The sequence below is a fragment of the Salvia miltiorrhiza genome, chromosome 4, assembly GCF_028751815.1.
Source record: "Salvia miltiorrhiza cultivar Shanhuang (shh) chromosome 4, IMPLAD_Smil_shh, whole genome shotgun sequence".
Classification (NCBI taxonomy): Eukaryota; Viridiplantae; Streptophyta; class Magnoliopsida; order Lamiales; family Lamiaceae; genus Salvia; species Salvia miltiorrhiza.
This window is the reverse complement of record NC_080390.1, coordinates 35507930-35516108: the sequence shown is the minus strand read 5'-3', so window position 1 is coordinate 35516108 and position 8179 is coordinate 35507930. Positions and strand designations below refer to the sequence as shown.

The 8179-nt window shown below is 36.2% G+C and overlaps 1 long non-coding RNA gene across 1 annotated transcript; it reads left to right on the top strand.

Annotated features, from left to right (window-relative positions):
• Positions 1-4183: 4183 nt before the first annotated feature.
• On the top strand, positions 4184-6638 carry LOC131021344 (uncharacterized). The gene is made up of 4 exons (XR_009100921.1): positions 4184-4724; positions 4807-4939; positions 6051-6146; positions 6406-6638. It is a non-coding gene; the product is annotated as an uncharacterized LOC131021344 (long non-coding RNA).
• The last annotated feature ends 1541 nt before the right edge of the window (positions 6639-8179 follow it).

Below are 8179 nucleotides of genomic sequence, written 5' to 3'. Positions count from 1 at the left end.
TTTTGTTATTTATGAAACATGTCACTTATAATATGACAATTTAAAATTGAATAAATGTTACTTTTAGTGGGACGGATTTAGTATTTTTCCCTATAATTTACAAAATAAATTTACATATCCACCCTAGATTTGAACTTTTCATGTCAAAATTTCAAGCCTAGCTCCGGACCATATTTACAATTCCCTCCAAAAGGTCGAGCTAGGTCAAACCATTTTAGCAGCTTGGCCCAAAAATTAGGTCATACATAATACATAATATATTAAAAAGGAAATCTTAAATGTAAAATTTAAAATCAATATATAAAAATCAAATTACCGTTGATTCACCCCTCAATTAACTGTCACTACTCTTGAAATTTTAAATTTCTTCATTTTTTTCTTCTTATTTTGTAGATAAATCATATTTTTTTCGTTTTCATTTAATCATATTTTGAATAAATATGTCTTGGATGAAAGATACTCTTTCCATCATACGAATCTTGACACGTATTCCTTTTTGGGCCGTCCCACGAATCTTGACACGTTTCTAAATATAGTAACAATTATATCCTTCTATCTCCTACTTCATCACTCTCTCTCTCCTACATTATCACTTTATTACATTCTCTCTCCTACTTTATTATTTTTATACTTTATTACCTACACACTTAAAACACTAATCTACAACTAATTAATTTCTGTGCCGAAATCAAACGTGTCAAAATTCGTGAGACGGAGGGAGTAATAAAAAGACTTTTAATTTAATATATGATACGTAAAAAATGATTTAAAATGACCAAATGATGATAATCTAAAGCTTTAAGAGCATCTGGCATCTTGGATGAGCCAACCGATATAGGGCTCCTTAACTCGAGGCACGGCTCATTCACTCAAAAAGTGTGTCGCTTATACGCGTTCTATTAAAAAAATAAATACATAAAAATTGAAAAAAAAATCAAAGCAACGGTCATCAACACCTAATTACCACTTTTTTTTTCTTTTTCCCTTTTTTCACTTTTTCTCACTATTTATATCGCATCTCTCACATACTTTTTTCATATCATTCTTCTTCGTTTCTCCATAATTTCTCCATCAATTCTTCTTTTCTCTCTCAAAGTGGCTTCACTCTACTCTTCTTCGGATAGAGTAGCAGAAATGGTTGCAAGGTGCAAAAGATTATCCAAGAAATTTTCAAGAACCAAGCACCCCAAAGAGGTCTCTCGACGAGGGGCTTTGTATACTACAATCGTGAGGCCGCCCATCAACGACATCTTCAAGATTATTTCAACGACGACCCAGTATACGGCCCAACCTTTTTTAGAAGCCATTTTCGGATGAAGAATGAGTTGTTTTTGCGTATTGTTGATGGTGTTCAAGGGATGGATTCATATTTCCGAATGGGGCAAGATGCTACGGGCCAGGACTCGCTCACATCGTTGCAAAAATGTATGGTAGCTATTCAGAAACTAGCTATTTTTGGTTCAGTAGATACTTTCGATGAGTATATGAAGATTGTGGACATTACAGGTCGGCTATGCTTCAAAAAGTTCTGAAAAGAAATTATCACGGCGTATAAGGCCGAATATCTCCGGCGCCCTTCATCGGGCGACATCACATGCTTGTTTTAAATGCATGAGCAACGATATAAATGTTCTCAACCAATTGCCTCTATTTGACGCCGATTGTGATATTTGAAGCAAACTACAACTATTATCAGATGAGCTACTACTTGTGTGATTGCATCTACCCTGATTGGCTAACATTTTTCAAGATCCCACTAGGGACGAGGAACGAGGTACGAGAAAGATGCGGGGTTCAAGAATATGCAAGAGGCGGCACAAAAGGATGTCGAACGAGCCTTCAGAGTGCTTCAAGCTCTATGGGGAGTCATTAGAGGTCTGGCCCGACATTGGTATATTGAGCATCTCAGAGAGATTATGATGGCATGTATCATCATGCACAACATGATTGTAGATAATGAAGGATAAGATGCTCTGAACTAGAGGGATGACGATCCAGAAAAAATCAAGGAATCAATCGACAAATCCTACCCCGATCTCCTCAGCAGCCTCCCCGACAGTGTCCTCACCCACGTATTCTCCTTTCTTGACTTCGAATTCATCGTTCGCACCTACGTCACTAGCGACGCTGCCTTCCAGCCTAGCTTCTCCCTCACCGAAAAAGATGAAGAAAAGTTTTTAGGAATTTTAGAAATTGGGAATTCTATTTTTCGCATTTGATTTGGGACGAGGAAAGTGAGGTAGAGGGATGAGAGGTCTATACATGATGGCTATGGTTGGGGCAGCGACAATGTCGCCGAAAATGGAAGGAGCATGCGGTTCTTGTTTGCTGGTCCTCGGGTTGAGTGATCTGTACAAAAAGTGAAAGAAGAATGCAAAGAAAGGGGACGACAACGAGTTTGGACTAATTGGGTTAGTTAAGTAAAAGTAAGGCGTGTAATTAGTTTTGTTAATTAAGGCTTTGAATTGTCTATTTTTTGTTAAAAAAATGAAACGACTCAACATCGTTGGGACGATCTAAAAGGAATACGATTCTACTACGTTGGGACGGAGGGAGTATTAAAATTATGTAATATGTAATTTATTATTTGGAATGATGTGTTAAAATTATATATAATTACTAATTGTTATAATTATGATTTGTATACATATACCATTTTTGGAGGTGGTATAGAAAATCACACAAATTTATATAATATTTTTTTGCTTGTAATTAATAAAGGATAACGTATTTTGTACCAAACAATCTGTAAAGGGTATCATAGTGTAGTCGAAAAAAATCTGTATAAATCTAAATAGGTAAAGTTATTTGGTTCAAAGGGTCTATCTAGACAAGCGGTCCATACTACATCTATGTGAAAAGATCCAAAGCTAAACCCACACACAGGGGACACACGTGATTCTACTAGGTAGCACCCTAAATATAACTATTATTTGGCTACAAAGTCAAACTGGAGTACGTGGAGACCCGTTTCTAAATAATCTTAGCAGTTAGGGCTGGAACGAATGTTCCAAAGAAGCCCTTACCCTAGCCACCGTTTCGCACACCTGTCACCTATATACTCAACCCTACAAATCAGTGAGGAGCATCCACAATCACTAGTTTCCAATTTCCCACTAACACGCAATCTCTCACTCTAACATCCCATGTTCTCCCGTTTTCACGCTCTTAATTCTCTAGGCTTTCGATCTCTCGACTAGCGCCGATAGTCTGGATGGTTGTCACCTTTCATTCTACATCGATCAGTTATTCTTGCTCTGCTCACCCGAATCAGCCTGATTAATTGGATAAATCATATATTAGATATCATTTTTACCATGTTTATTATTTTACGTGTTACTTGCATTTATATGTCAGTCTTTCTTTATTGTTTTATTAATTTGAGTGTCGAAGACCCTTCTGTCGACACTTTCACCAGTGCTCATTGGAGGACAAATAATATTGTTTGTGATTTCAGATTGCTAATGTCTATCGATCCAAACGTAACCGACGTCCCTTATGGTTGAATTCATTCCCTACATATATTTATACTTTGCATCCTAATAATTCGTTGGAAATCAACTCTAGAGTATATATATGCACATACATCATAGATAACGGTTTTTTCGAAAACCGTTATCTATGTACTGTTATGTATATGCATAGATAACGGTTTTAAGTAATGCGTTATGTATTAGCGTTATCTATTAGTCACAAAGATAACGGTACTCCTGAGCCGTTACGAAAGGCGTTATATATGTGCATCTATTATAACGGTTATTTCTACCGTTATGGAAACTGTTATGTAAGAACATGGATACATAACGCTAAGCTTGGACCGTTATGCGAACTGTTATATATGTATGTTTTTAACAACAGTTATTTCGTCCGTTATGAGGACTGTTATGTATGCGCATCTTTTTTTTAAAAAAAGTTTTTTTTATCAATTTATTTTTAGAAAACCATAATATATCTATTTTCTTAATCAAAAACTTGTTTATCTAAACATTAAAAATAAGAAAAAATATTATTTTAAATTATCATTTTAATGGATTAAAATTAAACATTATTATAAATTTTCATATTAGAAATTTAATTAACTGTTATGAGAATTAATTTTTTTTCATTTTTCCAAGGTTTTTTTAATTAAATTATTATATTATATTGTATTAAAAAAATAAATACAAAAATAAAAAGAAAAGAAGAAAGAAAATGTGAAAAGCAAAAATCGAACAACCGGTGTTTGATCTAGGGTTCCCACCCCCATCCCTATCCGCCGCCCAGCCCTCTTCCTTCTACGGTTCTACCCGTCAGTCGCCGCCCCGAGGCCCTGCCGGCGCTTCTGCACCGAGACTCGCCGCCGCCCAGACAAGGTCCTCCCCCCGCAACGCCGTCAGGCCCGTCACCCAGGCGCCAGGCCCCTCCCTTTCCTACCTCCTCGCCCAGTGGCCCAGATCCTCCCAGCCGCGACATCGTCACCCAGGCGCTGGCTGCTCCCCGCCGTCGCCCAAGCCCTGCCTCTCTATCGCACAGCGCCGCCAGGCCCCTGCCTCGCCGTCGCCCAGCGCCCAGGCGGCTTGAAATCGCCCCCGTGGCAAGCCAGAAGCATCCTGCAATCCGCCGCGCCTCAGTGTACGACTGCTCGACCAGCCTTCCCCATCGTACCACTCCTCCTAGTCCAGCCTCACCGCCTCCGTTGGTCCCTCCGGCGGCTTCGCAACAGCAGTAGTTTCCAACGCCGCCAGGTAAAGCGGCAGCCCACTACCCCAATCCTTTTTCTTTTTTTCAATTTTAGAGCCTTAAATCCCTAACATCAGAATTCCTTAGATTAAATCCACCGATGAAACTACTCCCTCCGTCGACCTTCGACGCGCTGATCTCCGACGCCACTGAGCACCCCGCCACCGTCCGTCTCCACTATCTCCATCATTAAACCACTTTTCCAATCAAAGACGATCAGGTTTGGTTTTTTAAAATTCTCCTAATTCTGCTACTGTCATAAGCTTTAATAAATTGCTTGTACGTGTTATGTAATTGATTGACCTAAATTGAAGAGAAGTTGGATTTGTGTTGTGGATTGTTGGAACATTGGAGCTCTGGAGTCATAATTTTGACAGAACTACTGGAGCTATAAAGAATCTAATGGTTGCTTCCTCATCTACTAAACTAAGCACTAGTGGTATATTGATAGAGATTTTCTTGTTTGCTCACCTTCTATGATTTTCTGCTATGTTTATTTTGATGCATCTTGGCTTCGTAATCTAGGACTTGGTCATACTAAAGAGAATGTATTTGACTTTGGAAAATGTTGTCATTACTATTTTTGATAGATCTAATGAATATGGAAAGCTCAGTCAAAGATGCTTGAGTATGTGATTGTTGTTAAGATAATATTTGGTTGAGTATAGGCACAAAGTGAGTTAGATGAGGATCATTGCTAGTTGACTTGTTGGCACTATGTTGTATCACAAGCTAGTAAATCTGCTTTCTTATTAGCCTTGTGTCAATTAAAAGTCATTTAGCTAGAGAACATTTGAGGAGTGAGCCATCTATTCTATGACAGCCTGAACTAACAAAAAAAAAATGTAGAAACCAAGTACTTATTTAATTAAATACTTTAGATATTTTTGTCTCTAACATCATTAGTTTTTCCTTCTAGTGCTAGGTAATTTCCCCTTTTTCTAACATCACTGTTGGTTATGAATCTTGGATTTTTAATTTTCTGTCATATAGAGTGGCTTAACTGGTTTTGTTTTGCCTTGTTATTTGATAATTAGCGATTGATAATGTTGAGGAGTAAAGTCCCCTTGTTGAGATGGATTAATTAGTTGTTTTGTGATAAAGATGATGTTTCTTGATGATACTTAGTGTTGTAATTGTAAAACTGATCAGATGTCTGCTAGTTTTTCGGATTTGGGTTGATAATGTTGACATTCTGCAGTGTAAAAAGGAAATTTTCTCACGCCTACTAGCTGCCGCTATGACAGTTCCTTGAGTAATACCATACTCTGTATTTGCACGACTATTTTTGATTGTTGCCATACAAGTTTAATGATGATTGGTATGCGCAGTGCTTCTCAGGTTTATTGACTAAGAAATTTATCGCTTTGATAAAGCATGCAGAGGATGGTGAACTTGATCTAAACAAGGCGGCTGACACTTTGCAGGTGATTAAACTTGAGCTAGAAGAATTCTGTATTTGACGTGATTATAAATATTGGGATCACATATACTGCGGAATTTATCTTATAGTCAGTTCTCTCATTATTCTTTTTTAATGGTTGTGATTACTTAATGAATTTAGATGTTTATTTTCCACCATTGATGTTTCTATGGTGATGTAAGTTTCTTAGAAATGTGTTTTTATAACAGTTGCAAGAATTGCTTAATTTTATCATCTCTCATTTTTTGTTTATTTCTGTGCAGCTGTATATTTCTCAACCCCAACTGGACTCAGCTTCAGGAGGTACTCTGCGGTCACGAGCAGCTCAACAGTTATATAGTTGAAGGACAAGATACAAGATTATATAGCTTATAAAGAGGTGCTGGTTTTAGAAGGCAACGAAAGCCCTATTTTTTTATTTTTTTTAGTTGGGCTCAAAACATTATGTATGAATGTTTTGTGATATATATAATATATGTTATTGATGGTTTTATCATTTTGTTGTTTTAAGTTCATTTATTCAGTTTTTTAGATAAATAACAGAAAAATTGAGAAAAAGTATTAAAAATATGCTAAAAGCTATAGTTGGCATACATAACGGTAAAGAACTGTTATGTATATGTGTATACATAAGGTGAAGTTTAACTTTCTTGACGGGTTGGAATCGTTATGTATAATTATTTAGATAATGGATTATCAAGCGTTATATATTTATTATCAAGCGTTATATATTTATGGAAAATCGTTATGTATAATAAAATAGGTAACGCTTAAATCTCCATTATGTATAAACTCCATATACATTACACCACTATACATTACGGTAGTTTATGAGCGAATCTGGCGTAGTGGCATAAGAAAGTTTTCAAAACATGAGTACCACTATACATTACGGCAATTTATGAGCGAATCTGGCGTAGTGGCATAAGAAAGTTTTCAAAACATGAGTATGTGAATGGACACTATAATGCCCATCTATTTCACTGCCTTTATTGTAAAAGCATTTTCGCTCAAATTCTAGTAAGATAATCCAATTCTAAGAAGTCCTTTTCTTATTTTCATAATCTCGAAATGACGGACCCCAAGAGTTAGTCTAAACCTCGCTGTTGTTATTCTTTATCCCTTTTTGAGTTTATGTTGGTCGCATTAGATTATAGGAATGAGAGATGTGGGCGAAATTATTAGGCAATGAGGGCTTGGGAAGAGAATAGCTTAATGGAGGTGTATTCCTAAAGTTCATCAACAAAGAAAGCGGCCATAAAGCAAAAAAGATCACTTGGTCCTACGTAATGCTTGGACCATGAGATTGCCCCTCAAACTAAATCATATAACAATAATGCCCTTCTATATATAAATGAATCAAGTGAAACTTGAGATTGAGTTGGTAATAATAATAATAATAACATTAATATTATTATTATTATTATTTTATTTTTGTGAAAATTATTCACAAAAATAAAATAGAGTTGGGCTAGATTCCCATCTTATTTCCCACCACTTCATTTGGTAGAGCAAATTCATTTCGACTTCACAATTAATATATGTAGGAAAAATCGGAAAAGTTAGTCTTCTATCATCATCATCATCGTGTTGAGCTACATCATCTTTTCCCACCACTTCATTTGGTAGATCGCAAATTATTTTCAACTACACAATTAACGCATGTATGAAAAATTGGAAAAGTTAGTTGATAACGCTCACTTTTTCATGGTTTATAATATTCGCATGATGTTCATTTTATAGGGAATTGAGTGTTTGATGATTGTTTTATGCTTAAATTGTTTTATCTTATGAAATATGATACTTGCTCGTACATTGGTGAAATCTACAAAAATATTGAAGCTGAATTTAAAATTATGATTTGATTTAAAGTTGTAGATCATCTCAATATGAGTTCGTGGGTGTAAACGGATCGCAAATCGAAGTTCGGACGAGGGAAATATGGCCGATACAAGAAAATCGCACGTAGTAGTGTATAGTGGTCGACAGGATTTTTTGAATTTTCGGGAATTTTTTGAATTTTCAGGATTTTATCAG